At 42.0% G+C, this 13,468-nt stretch overlaps 1 long non-coding RNA gene across 2 annotated transcripts in view; it reads left to right on the top strand.

Moving 5' to 3' along the window:
• LOC149119791 (uncharacterized) overlaps positions 1–13,468 on the top strand; it is a 76,267-nt gene that overhangs the window by 19,622 nt on the left and 43,177 nt on the right. The window lies entirely within an intron of this gene.

Raw genomic sequence — 13,468 nt, 5'->3', positions numbered from 1 at the left:
TGGCCCAAGTGCTTGAGCTCCTTCCTGTGTTCACATTGGAGACTTAGAAGAACCTCCAGGCTCCTGACTTTGGATTTCCCCAGCTCAGGCCATTGTGAACAATTGGGTAGTGAAGCAGTGGATGGAAGACCTCTCTCCCTCCCTCTCACTGTCTGCAACTCTACCTCTCAAATAAGCCTCCAGCTTTGTTTTTGTTGTTTAAGTTGCTTTAGCTATTCAGTGACTCTTGTGTTTCCATATGAATTTCAGCATCCTTTTCTATATCTGAGAAGAATGTCCTTGGTATATTGAATCAGTATATTGAATCTTGGTGTATTCAATCTTTAAATTGTTTTCAGTAGTTTGGAGTTTGATATTGATTCTAACTCCATGAACATGAACAATTTTTCATTTTTGTCTCATTTCTTTCTTTAATATTTTGTATTTCTCATCACAGAGATCTTTGACATTGCTTAAATTTATTCCAAGGTAGTTGATTGTTCTTGTATCTATTGTGAATGGGGTTGATGTTAGAAGTTCTATGTCAGCTGTGGTATTGTCTGTGTATACAGAGGCTATTGATGTCTGAGTGTTATCTTATATCCTGACCTAATCCAATCTGATATATAAAAGATTATTTATTTATTTATTTGAGAGGTAGAGTTATAGACAGCGAGAGGGAGAGACAGAGAAAGATCTTCCTTCCATTGGTTCACTTCCCAAATGGCCACAATGGCTGAAGCTGTGCCGATCTGAAGCCAGGAACCAGGAGCTTTTTCCCAGCCTCCCATGTGGGTTCAGGAGCCCAAGCATTTTGGCCATCTTCTACTGCTTTCCCAGGCCATAGCAGAGAGCTGGATTGGAAGAGGAGCACCTGGGACTCGAACCGGCATCCATATGGGATGCCAGCACCGCAGGCATGGAGGATTAACCTACTGTGCCATGGCGCTGGCCCCTCCGATCTGATTTTGAAAGAGAGTCCCTAGAGATGGGAGAAGAAACAGACTAGATCCCAAAGGTTATGTTGGAAATTTGATGATCTTGAAACAAGAGAATGTCCTCAGAAGAAATCAAAACTTCAGGCAGCATAGTGTGAAACTATGAGAAACTAAATTTCTGTTATTTTATTCATCTAGTGTTTAGTACAATGTTATGGAATTTTCTCACTCAAAATTATAAATCATATACCTCATGTACTTGTCAAGTTTTTGTACATTTGATGTGATATTTGGATTCCATTTTAGCTTTTTTCTGTATTTTTTAAGATTTATTTATTTCTGTGTCTTGATCCAAAACTTTATTATTTAATTTCTTTTTTTTAAAGATTTATTTTACTTATTTGAAAGACAGTTACAGACAGAAGAGAGGCAGAGAGAGGTCTTCCATCCGATGGTTCACTCCCCAGATGGCTGCAATGGCCAGAGCTGTACCATTCCGAAGCTGGGAGCCAGGAGCTTCTTCTGGGTATCCCACGTGGCTACAGGGGCCCAAGGACTCGGGCCATCCTCTACTGCTTTCCCAGGCCATAATGGAGATCTGGATTAGAAGAGGAGAATTCAGGATTAGAAACTGCACCCATATGGGATGCTGGCACTTCAGGCCAAGACATTAACATGCTGTGCCACACACTGGTCCCTTTTCTCTGTATTTGTGTTAAGCACTATTTATTAAAAATTCCAGAGATATAACCCATGGACTTGCAGTGCCATCTATTTATTAGTGCCATCTCCTACAGCTAATGGTCTTTTAATGGCTTTCTCAGGTAACCAATGACCCAGTTAATTCAAGTCTTCCACATTTAAGCTGTACATCAGCTGTCATTTTGACCTCAGGCTGATAGAATGGTGTCTACTGATGGTCACTGTGGCTGGATGATAAAGAACAGTGATTTTCTGTGATTTTCTCAAATGTGACAAAATTTTCTTCCACTGTATCTGGAAAGAGTCATGTGGCCTTGTCTGCATTTTTAAGTATGGGAATGGGGGTGTAAAATCCTCTCACCGGAAACAACACTGAAGATGAGTGATCCCTGGTCATCACATGCTGGAATGTCTCTTCTCCCACAGGTATCTTTTTTTATAAAATTTATTTGACAGAGTTATATACAGTGAGAGGGAGAGTCACAGAGAAAGGTCTTCCTTCAGTTGGTTCACCCCCCCAAAATGCTGGCATGGCCGCAGTACGCTGATCTGAAGCCAGGGGCCAGGTGCTTCTTCCTGGTCTCCCATGCAGGTGCAGGTGCCCAAGCACTTGTGCCATCCTCCACTGCCTTCCCAGGCCACAGCAGAGAGCTGGACTGGAAGAGGAGCAACCAGGAGTAGAACCCGGTGCCCATATGGGATGCCAGCACTGCAGGCAGAGGATTAACCAAGTGAGCCGCAGCGCAGGCCATCCCACAGGTATCAACTTTTTCTCAACCAGAGACCACAATATCCCATGTTTCCATCATTTTACCTAAAATCCAGAATCTAGAATAATGCCAGGCACCCGTGTTATCTCCAGATGTAGCCTCCCTTGATACATAGACCTGTTAACAGAGGAAACAAGTTATGTGCCTTCTGTGTACCCCATGTAGAGGGTGAAAGCATGAGTAAGATAACCAGAGTAACTCTTCAGGTTTTCAGATTCCTTTATGATCTGAAAAAAGCAGGGAGTCACGAGGGGGGGGTCATCATAGCAATTTATCTATCATGGAGGCAGAAATAGGGAGTGACCTAAGTGCACATGGCACACACTCTACTGAGGCCTTGATTATGCATCCTCACTGCACATGTCCCTGCCCTCTGCAGTATCCTTCCTCTGCAATCCACATTGTAGCTTTTGGCAAAGACTCTCGGGGCTAGATTGTTTAGGTGTTGTATTTCCTACCACCCATGGCCTCTATGGCTTAAACCCTCAGTACTTTTTCTCAGTTGGATTGCTTCTGACAATAAAAAGTGGACTTAGATATGTTTTCATAGTTTTAGATGGAGTCAACCTTTTTTTTTTTTTTTTTTTTTTTGACAGGCAGACTGGACAGTGAGAGGGAAAGACAGGGAGAAAGGTCTCCCTTTTTCTGTTGATTCACCCTCCAATAGCCACTGCGGCCAGTGTGCTGTGGCTGGTGCATCACACTGATCTGAAGCCAGGAACCAGGAGCCAGGTGCTTCTCTTGGTCTCCCATGTGGGTGCAGGGCCCAAGGACTTGGGCCATCCTCCACTGCACTCCCAGACCACAGCAGAGAGCTGGACTGGAAGAGGAGCAACCGGGACAGAATCCAGCACTCTGACCGGGACTAGAGCCCCGTGTGCCAGCGCCACAAGCAGAGGATTAGCCTAGTGAGCCATGGCGCCAGCCTGGAGTCAACTTTTTGAGATGATGTTTCAATATTTCATTTTATGATTTTTTAAACATGTTTTATATATGCTTCATTCTCTTTTCCTTTGGCAAATTTTGAGCATTTGAAAACATTTGAGGTCTATTTAACTGTTCACCTATTTAACAGTGTTGTCATGGCCATAACCTTCAGGTATCAGTTACTTTGGAGATGACAGATTGCTATCATTTCCCAAAGGATTGCTTGTACTTTTTAGAAGAACTGGAGGAGGCAGCGTTAAACAATAATATATAAAATAAGAATACTCTCTGACTCCCACTATTGTCCAGCAGTGGTCATGTTTCATCTTTTTTTTTTTTAATGCTTTATTTATTAATGTGAAAGGAAGAGTTACAGACAGAGGAGAGAGAGAGAGAGGTTCTGTCTGCTGATTCGTTACACAAATGGCTGCATTGACTGCTGCTATGACAGTCTGAAGCCAGGATCCTGGAGCTTCTTCCATATCCTACGTGGGTGGAAGAGACCACACCCTTGGGTTATCTTCTGCTTTCTGATACCTTAGCAGTGAGCTGGGTGGGAAGTGGTACAGAGAGGTTTTGTATTGGTACCTATATGGGATTCCAATGTTGCCAGCAGTGGATTAACCTGCTACACCACAATGTTGGCTCCAGTATTCTTTTTTTATTGAACCAACCAAATAGGTGTTCTCAGGAGATTGTTTGAGTCTTGCAGGTATAAATTGTGTGCAAATAATCTTTTGTTCAAGACTTAAAAGTTAAGCTATAGCCTGTAGTGCCAGCATCCCATATGGGTACAAGTCTCACTTCTTTGCATCATATTCTTGTTGATTTTTTTCCCAATTTCATCTTCCTGTGCCAGTGTCCACACAGTCTTTCATGCACACATCATGGAATTGAACTCCACTTTCAACCCTCTGTGTAACCAATTAGTACCGAATTGTTCATGCTTCCTGTCTTTTTCTTCAGTATTCTGACTACTCTATGTCTAATGGTTGGTCATCATGCCTTCTCCAATTCTTCCTCTCTATTTCTTCATTCTCCTTCCAGACGTTGACTCTCAAATTCAAATCTTCTGGGGGCCGGTGATGTTGCACCAGCATCCAATATGGGTACCCGTTTGTGTCCCGACTGCTCACCTTCTGATCCAGCTCTCTGCTTGTGGCCTGGGAACATAGTGTAAGATGGCCCAAGTGCTTGGGCTCTGGCACCCATGTGGGAGACTTTGAAGGAGCTCCTGGCTCCTGGCTTCTGAGTGACTCAACTCTGGCCATTGAGGCCATTTGGGGACTGAACCAGCAGATGGAAGAAATATTTTCTATCCCTCCCTCTCTGTGTCTGTAGTTGTACCTCTCAAATAAATCAATAAAATCTTTTTTTAAATCTTGTCCCTTTGATCTGTTATTTTTAAATATTTATTTTTATTTATTTGAAAGATAGAGTTACAGATAGAGGTAGAACTAGAGAGAGAGAAGTCTTCCTTCCACTGGTTCACTCCCCAAATGTCTGCAACAGCCAGAGGTGAGCTGAACCAAAGCCAGGAGCCAAGAGTTTCTTTTGGGTCTCCCACATGGGTACAGGGGCCCGTGTACTTGGGCCATCTTCCACTGTTTTCCTAGGCCACAGCAGAAGCTGCGTTGGCAATAAAGCAGCCAGGACTCGAACTGTTGCCTGTATGGGATGATGCCGCTGCAGGCTGGGGCTTTAACCCACTGTACCACAGTGCCAGCTCCAATAAAATCTTTAAAAAAAATGCAAATCTTCTAAGATAACTTTCCAAGTTTATGTGCCCTGTTTGAGGACATACGCAATATCTTTCATGTAAAAAATAGCAATTACATTGATTTTTGGAAGAAATGTGAAAAAGCTTATAAGTATGCTTTTGTTTATAAATAAATTTCAAAAACAGTGATTCATTCAGTTAACACTTCTTTGAACATGTTTACTGTTTTTTTCTCCTCACAGTCCAGGACCACTCACCTAGATATGGTACATTTGTAGTTCCCATCACTTGGTCTAGTTTTTTCTTTGCCTTTTTGCCAGTGTGTTTTGCAATTTTATATTCATGAGGACACATTGATGAAGAGATATGTCTTTTCTGTGAAGTGTAACCTGATGATCCAAAAAAGTTTTATTTACTACTTATTTATATATTTGAAAGAGAGTTACAGAGAGAAAGAGATAGATGTCCCGTCTGCTGGTTGTCCCAAAATTGCTACAATGGCTGGGGTTGGGCCAATACCTGCCCAGAACTTCTTCCAAGTTTCCCAGGTGGATGGCAGAAGTCTAAGTACTTCAGCCATCTTCCACTGGTTTTCCACATTTATTCACAGGGAGTGGATAAGAAATGGAGTAGGTGTGGCTCATATTGGTGCTCATGTGGGATGCTGTGGGTTCAGATGGTAGCTTAATCTGCTGTGGCACTATACCATCCCCTAAAATTTATTGTTTAATAGATTTATTTAGAAAGAGAGAGAGACCTTCCATCATTAGTTCACTCCCCAGATGGTGGCAACAGCTGGAACTGGAACAGATGGGAGCCAGGAACTTCTCTCAGGTCTCCCAGGTGGCTGCAGGAGCCCAAGGACATGGACCATCTTATGCTTTCCCAGGTGCATTAGCAGAGTGCTGGAAAGGAAGTTAGCAACTGGGTCTTAAACAGGTTCCCTGTGGTTTTACACACTGTGCCACAAGGCCATCCTTCCAAAGTTTTTTAAAACATTGTTAGCCTGATCTACTTTGAATGGACGTCTCACTTGATCTAACACTCTTCAGTTACACATTACACTTATGTCTACAGATTACACTGTGATCTTTTACTGAATAAGGGAAACTCTATCATAGTAAATTTCATAATTGAAAGTTAGTATGAAATTGATATGTTTTGATTATCATTTTCCTTTCTGTTGGCCTATAACATACAAAAATTAGCTTCATCTTATATAAGAGGCAAGATAGACATAAAGAGAAGAATGAACTCCCTGTCACCCTTCTTTGTGATCCAGAGCTGATACCATTCGGAGAAATGCACTGTTACAGGTGTGGACTGTGGACTTCACCCTGGAGGAGCAGCAGGACCTGGACACTTTAAAAGGTTTAATATTATCTGTACCGCTTGTGTAGCCCCTGCATTTCCAGGCAAAAGAAGGAAATCATTTTGCTGATGGAGCAACTGTGTTCAGCATTAAGCAGCACAATCCTTTGTCTCTGACCCAGGTGAAAATACAAAATCCCCAGGATATTCAAACATGCCGCCTTCTTACAATTGGTATGTAGTAAACCCTGCAGGGTTTTCACCCTGCCAGCCAACAGACAAGAGCATGTGGGTGGTAAATCTGAACTGGCTCTTCCTGGGCTTGGCTTACATGCACAGCAGGGGTTGTATGACTGTCCCAGAGGCATCAGCAGAGTCCAAAGAGGATCCATATGTGAGTATGGTGGTTAATAGCAAGGTTCAGAGATTGTAGGGTCTTGGTGGGGAGGCATCCTTGCCACATGCTAGCATCACAGCACTGCTTCTTTCCTACATGAAGATGGGGAGAATTACCCCTTCCTGTCTCCACCTTCTCCATTTTACTGTTTATTTCTTCTGCTTTCTTGTTTCGGCTTGAGTTTTCTCTGAAAAAATTTTTTTAGCTTCAAATGTTAGAATTATAGCTATGCCACAGTGCTGGCCCCTCAAGTTTTATCCTGCTATGGAATGCATGAAACATTTCTCTGTACTAATACAAAATAAGTTTTAAAAAAAGTTTTAATCCTATACAGATTATATTGTTCCTTATTCTTTTTTTAGTGTAACCTGATAATATTTGCCTTTATAAATATTCAACTGAAAAATAGTTGTAGATACTTTAGGGTATGATGTGATCATTTGATGAATGTTAATTCTGGGATTTTCAAATGAGAATTATTCACAGTCTCTCTCTCTCTCTCTCTCTTTTTTTTTTTTTGACAGGCAGAGTGGACAGTGAGAGAGAGAGACAGAGAGAAAGGTTTTCTTTTGCCATTGGTTCACCCTCCAATTGTCGCCGTGGCCAGCGTGCTGCAGCCGGCGCACCGCGCTGATCTGAAGGCAGGAACCAGGTACTTATCCTGGTCTCCCATGGGGTGCAGGGCCCAAGCACCTGGACCATCCTCCACTGCACTCCCGGGCCACAGCAGAGAGCTGGCCTGGAAGTGGGCAACTGGGACAGAATCCAGAGCCCCGACTGGGACTAGAACCTGCTGTGCCAGTGCCGCAAGGTGGAGGATTAGCTTATTGAGCCACTACACTGGCCCAGAATTATTCACATTCTTCACCTCATGTATTATGGTGAGAACATTTGAAAACCTCTACAAGAAATTTGAAATATGAAATGCAACATTATAATTTCATTCACGGTGTCTAGGGGAAACTTTGTGCATATTTACCAATGTGTCCCCATTCTTCTCTCTAACATGCATTCCAGATTTTTAGTGAGATAATATTTGTCCTTTTGTGTCCTTCTGGGTTTGTCACTTCACATATAATCTCTATATTCACATAAATTGTCAAAAGTGACAGAATTTCACTGTGGAAGGCTCAGTGGAACCCCATTGTGTTTATGTGGCACATTTCAAGTCTATTCATGTGTAGGTAGATATGTCCACTGTTTTTACATCTAACATTCTGAGTAATGTGTAATACACATGAGAATATAGGCAGCTCTTCATTATACTGGTTCTATGTCTTTCATTTATATACCTTAGTAGAGGATTGTTAAAACTAATGGTATTTCTGTTTAAGTTTATGCTATTTGCCAAGCTGTCTGTTTTAATACACAATTGCATATGGTACAATGAGTCTCTTAGTGGTGAAACATAATTTAGTAGGCTATTTGTAAGCTGAGGAGGGACTAACAATGACCTAATTTCATTCAAAATATCACCTCATGTCAGCTTCAGCAATTCACTCCCCAAATGTCTGAAACAGCTGTGTAGGGCCAGGCCAAAGCCAGGAGACTGGGACTCCATCCACGTCTCTACTTGGGTGGCAGAGATCCAAGAACTTGGGCCATCTTCCACTTCTTTTTTAGGAGCAGTAGCAGGGAGTAGCACCAGAAGTGGAGTAGCCAGGACCTTAACCATATGGGATGCTGGGATCACCGAAGCATCACTGCAATTTTAGTCTATCTTGCCTCCAGCTGGGGAATGTTTCCCTCACCAAAACCTTGATGGTCAACTGGTCAATGCCTGTATTGAGCTACTAGAGACCCACAAGGGGATAATTGAGATGTGACAGAGCTTAGCACAAGACATTGCCTTGCATCACACAAAGAAATAGATGTGGCATAATAAACAGACTGGGTATAGAAAAATACACATCAGCATGATCCAGGCCATAGCTAGATCACTGCTCACAGTATTCAGTCGTCTCCTCTAATATCAAGGAGATAAGGATCCCTGCCCTCATCATTTCTTTTGCTTGTAGCAGTGGAACTTCAGACTAGAGCTATTAGGCAAGAAAGACAGCAAACTGATAAAAATAAGAATGTAGTAGAATTAGTTGTCTGTTACATGGCATGTGTATTATTAACAGAGACAGCAGGGGGTTGATGCTTCAAGTCGTCCCTTTCCCTCACATGAGAAACTTAGATTGAACTCTCAGATCCCCAGCTACTGTGATCATTCGGGGCATGAACCAACATGTGGCTGCTCTCTGTCCATCCATCCCTCCCCTCTTTTGGAATTTCAAATGTCAAAAAACCCTAATGAGTCCATTACAAATGTTAGAACTCAGAAAAATTACAGAAGATAAAATCAAACCAATGCACTTGCAATGAAAATTTCAATGTTATTCTTTAGGGATGCTTTTAAGATTTATTTGAAAGCAGAGTCACAGAGAGACAAAAAGGGAGAAGTAGAGTTGTCAACTAGTATTAGGGCATATGTATTTGCCATTTTCAGTAATGGAAAGAAGTTTGCAAAGTAGCTTGCAATATATTGGAAAGGATATAGGAAATATGAACATCATGAAAAAACTTGACAGTATAGTTGGAGAAGAGAATACACTTGCTGTTCAAGTGCACATGTAATACTCTGCAGAAGAACTTTTGCTAGGTCACAAAAGAGCCTAAATAAACTGAAAAGATACAAATAAAATAATGAATGTTCTATGACCACAGGGATTTATCTTGAGTGTCAATAACAGAAGGACGTTTGAGAAGTGCACATATATATGGAAAATAGCAACATATTCCTAAATAGAGAGCTATAGAAAATAGATAACAAGTGAAAGTAAAAAATACGAGATGATAGGAAATGAAAATGAAACATAAAAATAGGATGCAGTTAAAACAGGTTACGAATATGATCCCTCTCAATTTCTATAGCTTTTTAAGTGCTAAAATGGAAAACTGGGATCACTTCAACTCTGCTATTCTTCATTGTGTAGGGTGGTCTGTAAGCAGTTTGTCAGTGTCTAACAAAAAATGTATTAGTTGCATCAGAAGTCCAGCAGAGGGCAGCAAGGAGCCACTGAACAATGATTTTGATCCTGAACTCACCCAAGAGGCCTCCTATGGTGCGCATTCTTAATCCACCAGGTGGTGTAGGTGCTGTGCCTACAGTAAATACAAGAACATTTTTCCTTCAAGACTGTGCTAAGGAAGCACCACTGCAGCTTCTGGAAGACTTGTGGCCATTTCCACATGGAGGAAATGATCCTGCACATGAGCTTTGTTGCAGTCCAGGATGTTTCTCATTTTTAAAAAATTTTTATTTGAAAGGCAAAGAGAGACAGACACATACACATAAGCAGAGAAAGAGGGAGAGATAGTGATTTTGCATGGGCTGGAACTGGCCAGGCCAAATCAGAAGCTGGTCACTCATCTGCTCTCCCATATTGGTGGCAGAGAGACAACTATTGAGCTTGCTGCTTCCGTGGTTGTGCATGTGCAGGGAGCTGGAACAGAATCAGTACTGGGACTTGAGACAGACAGCACAGTATGGAATGTGGGTCTTCAACTACCAGGCCAAGTGCTTATTCCCTGGAAGTTTCTCTTAACTAGCAACAGAGAAGCAATCATTTACTAAGATGTTCCTGGGTGGCTTATTTATTTTTTTCATATAAAGTCAATTATCCATCACTGAGTGTTTTAATCAGATGAAGCTACACTGGGCTATGTTGTTTTTATATGTATCCCGGAGTGTTTGGGAGAAGGAATCCCAACACAGATTCAGAGATTGGCAGATAATGAAAGTGTGATAACAAATTTATCAGGATTTTGCAGTACAGACTTGGGGAGCACTCACTGCTGGTTTAGTCTGAGGCAAGAGGAAAAGATGTGAGTTCCTATACTAATGCCTTCATTAATTCTCTATCACTGACTTTTTAAATCTGGGGAGGGAGTGTTGAGTAGTGGCCCCCCAAAGGCACACTGTATTTTTTTTCTATTTATTTTATTGGAAATAGGTACAGAAAGAGGTAGGGAGAGCGATAGCTAGAAAGATAGCTGTGTCTTTTATGCACTGGCTCACTCACAAGATGCCAATTGCCAGAGTTGAGCTAATCCAAAGTCAGGAGTTTGTCCTGGATCTGATCTCCTACATCAGTGTGGAGGCACAAGGACTTGGCCATCCCCCGCTACTTTCCAAGGTGCATTGCCAGGGAGCTGGATTGGAAGTGGAGCAGCCAGGCTCCCATATGGGATGCAGATGCTACAGGCTGGTACACCACAGCACAAGCCCAAATCAGTAATTTGCAGCTTCAAATTATTTCTAAATATTTTCAAAAGCAGAGTTGTGCAATATAATCATGGCTGATGCTGTGGTATAGTGGGTAAGCCACAACCTGGAGTACTGGCATCCCATATAGGAGCTGTTCCACTTTCAATTCTGCTCCCTGTTAATGCACCTGGAAAAGCAACAGAAGATGGCCCAACTGCCATCCATGAGAGACACCTAGAATGAGTTCTTGGCACCTCACTTTGGCCTCTAAGCCCCAATTATTGTGGACATTTAGGGACTGAACCAGCAGATGGGTGATCTCTGCTGTGTCCTTCAGTCTATCTGGAATTCAAAGAAAAAATTAGTTTAAAAATGTAAGGGAATGGGATTTGGCATAATGATTGGAGCACTCCTTGAGAAGCCTATCTTTTATGTCAGCATGCCTGGGTTCAAGTCCCATCTCTGCCCTTATTGCAGGACATACCTCCAATCTGGTTGGTGGTGATGCTGTAGAACCCCTAAAACCTGTATATACTTGCCCAACACACAGTAAGCCAATCACTGGCTTTGGTGTGGTGGAGTAAAGAAGCATTTATTTTAAAGACCAGATCAAGGAACTTAACTCCAGGGCTCCCCAGGAAGTTAGAGGCAAAGATTCTTATAGATTGAAATTAGAGGTGACAGATGCATGTTCAGCTTGTGTCCAGGTTCCTGATCGGTTCGTGATGCTTTTGACCTTCATCTTCCTAGTTGAAGATGCTATATTCTTTAGGGAAGTGTAATGGTGTTCAAGTGGGCGTCAGTGAATCTGGGAGTTTACATACAATTGGTAGTTATTTGCTGTCCCAGGCTGGGATGTTTCCTTACCTAGATGTGGAACTCCCCTAAATAAACCCATCCAGACAATATTGGCCAGCAGGCTTCTATCTGTTGCAGAAAAGTGACTTCTTGTGTGCAGGCCAGCTGTATCACTCCCTCAATTCACTGAATTATTTTTGGTACAATATGGATAAGGACGCCTTGGTCTAAGGGACACAGAGGAGATGCTTGGTCCTGCTTTTGTTTTATAGGGGTTTCATTTTAGATGTTTTTATTTTTTGTTACTTCTCCATCCTTAGGGAAAAGGGACAGTGATTGGTTAGACTGCTTCGTGAAATTTGTGGGGTAATGTGGGGGTATTTTTAGGATGAAAGGAGAGGAGGTTGGAGGCATTTCTTTTACTTACTCATTTGCTTACTTAATAGTTAACACAGAGAGAGAGAGATATCTTCCATCTGCTGGTTCACTTCCCCAGGTGGCTGCATCAGCCAGGGCCACAAATAATGAGTCATCTTCCAAGGCCATTAGCAAGGTGTTGGATTGGAAGTGGAGCAGCCAAGACTGAAAGCAGTACTCATAAGGGATGCTGGGGTCATAGTTGGCAATTTTACTTGCTACACCACAACATCAGCCACCATAGGCATTTCTTTAAGAAAAAAACTTGCTAGTTCTGGGTTTTGCTGTAGCAATCTTATATATAAATAGAAGGGTTACACAGCCAGTTTTTGCATAGTTTTACCTTGCAGGTATATAACCATTCTACAGCGTTAATAAAAGCAACATGGTAGTATTTCTGTACCTCAAATGAAATCAGAGAAATTAGTGATTTTTCTGCCAGAAAACTTCCAGTTTAAAACCAGGGATAGTCACTGATTAAGATTTGTGTGCATGTGGCTGGCACTTTGGTGTAGAGGGTAAAGCCACTGCTTGCCTTGCCAGTATCCTATATGGGCATGGGTTTGAGTCCCAGCTGCTCCACTTCTGATCCATCTTGCTGCTAATGCACCCAGGAAATGAGCAGAGGATGGCCCAAGTACTGGGACTCTGGAACCACTTGGGGGACCTGGAAGAAGCTCCTGGCTTTTGACATTGGATGGGTCCAGCTCTGGCTGTTGCAGCCATTTGAGGACTGAACCAGCCACTGGAAGATCTCTCTGTCTCTTTCTCTCTTTGTAACTCTGTCTTTCAAATAAATGAATATTTAAAAAACAATGAAAAAGAGACTTAGAGTAAGACCAGACATTGCATTTTAAGACATGTTGAGTTGGAAAGCAGTTCATACAGCAGACTCATGGAATGACAATCATTTTATATAGCATAGTGACCTCAGAATGAGCCCTTAAAGCATTCTTGTATGGTTGAAAAGCCCATGAAAACATTTCAGGCATTGAATTCTAAGACACTGTGGCAAAAATAAAAAAAGTCCTACATGAAGGATTGCCATGAATGATACCCCAGTGGAAAGAAGGAGCCATCCAAGAAGAATGTAGTTTTCTTTGAAGGGAGGACAGAACTTCCATTTTGCCTTTGGCTTTGCCTAAATACTGACAAAGACTGTGGTCTCAAAAGGCTTCCTTAGCCTGGGCAACTCATGGCAAGAGTCTTGGGTGATCACTGACATCATACATAAGAGATTCAATTGTTAAATTA

This window comes from Oryctolagus cuniculus, chromosome 21, assembly GCF_051225735.1.
Source record: "Oryctolagus cuniculus isolate XC-2025 breed Fujian yellow rabbit chromosome 21, ASM5122573v1, whole genome shotgun sequence".
Lineage (NCBI taxonomy): Eukaryota > Metazoa > Chordata > Mammalia > Lagomorpha > Leporidae > Oryctolagus > Oryctolagus cuniculus.
Note: the sequence above shows the minus strand (reverse complement) of the source record. Positions and strands in the feature narration are given on the sequence as shown.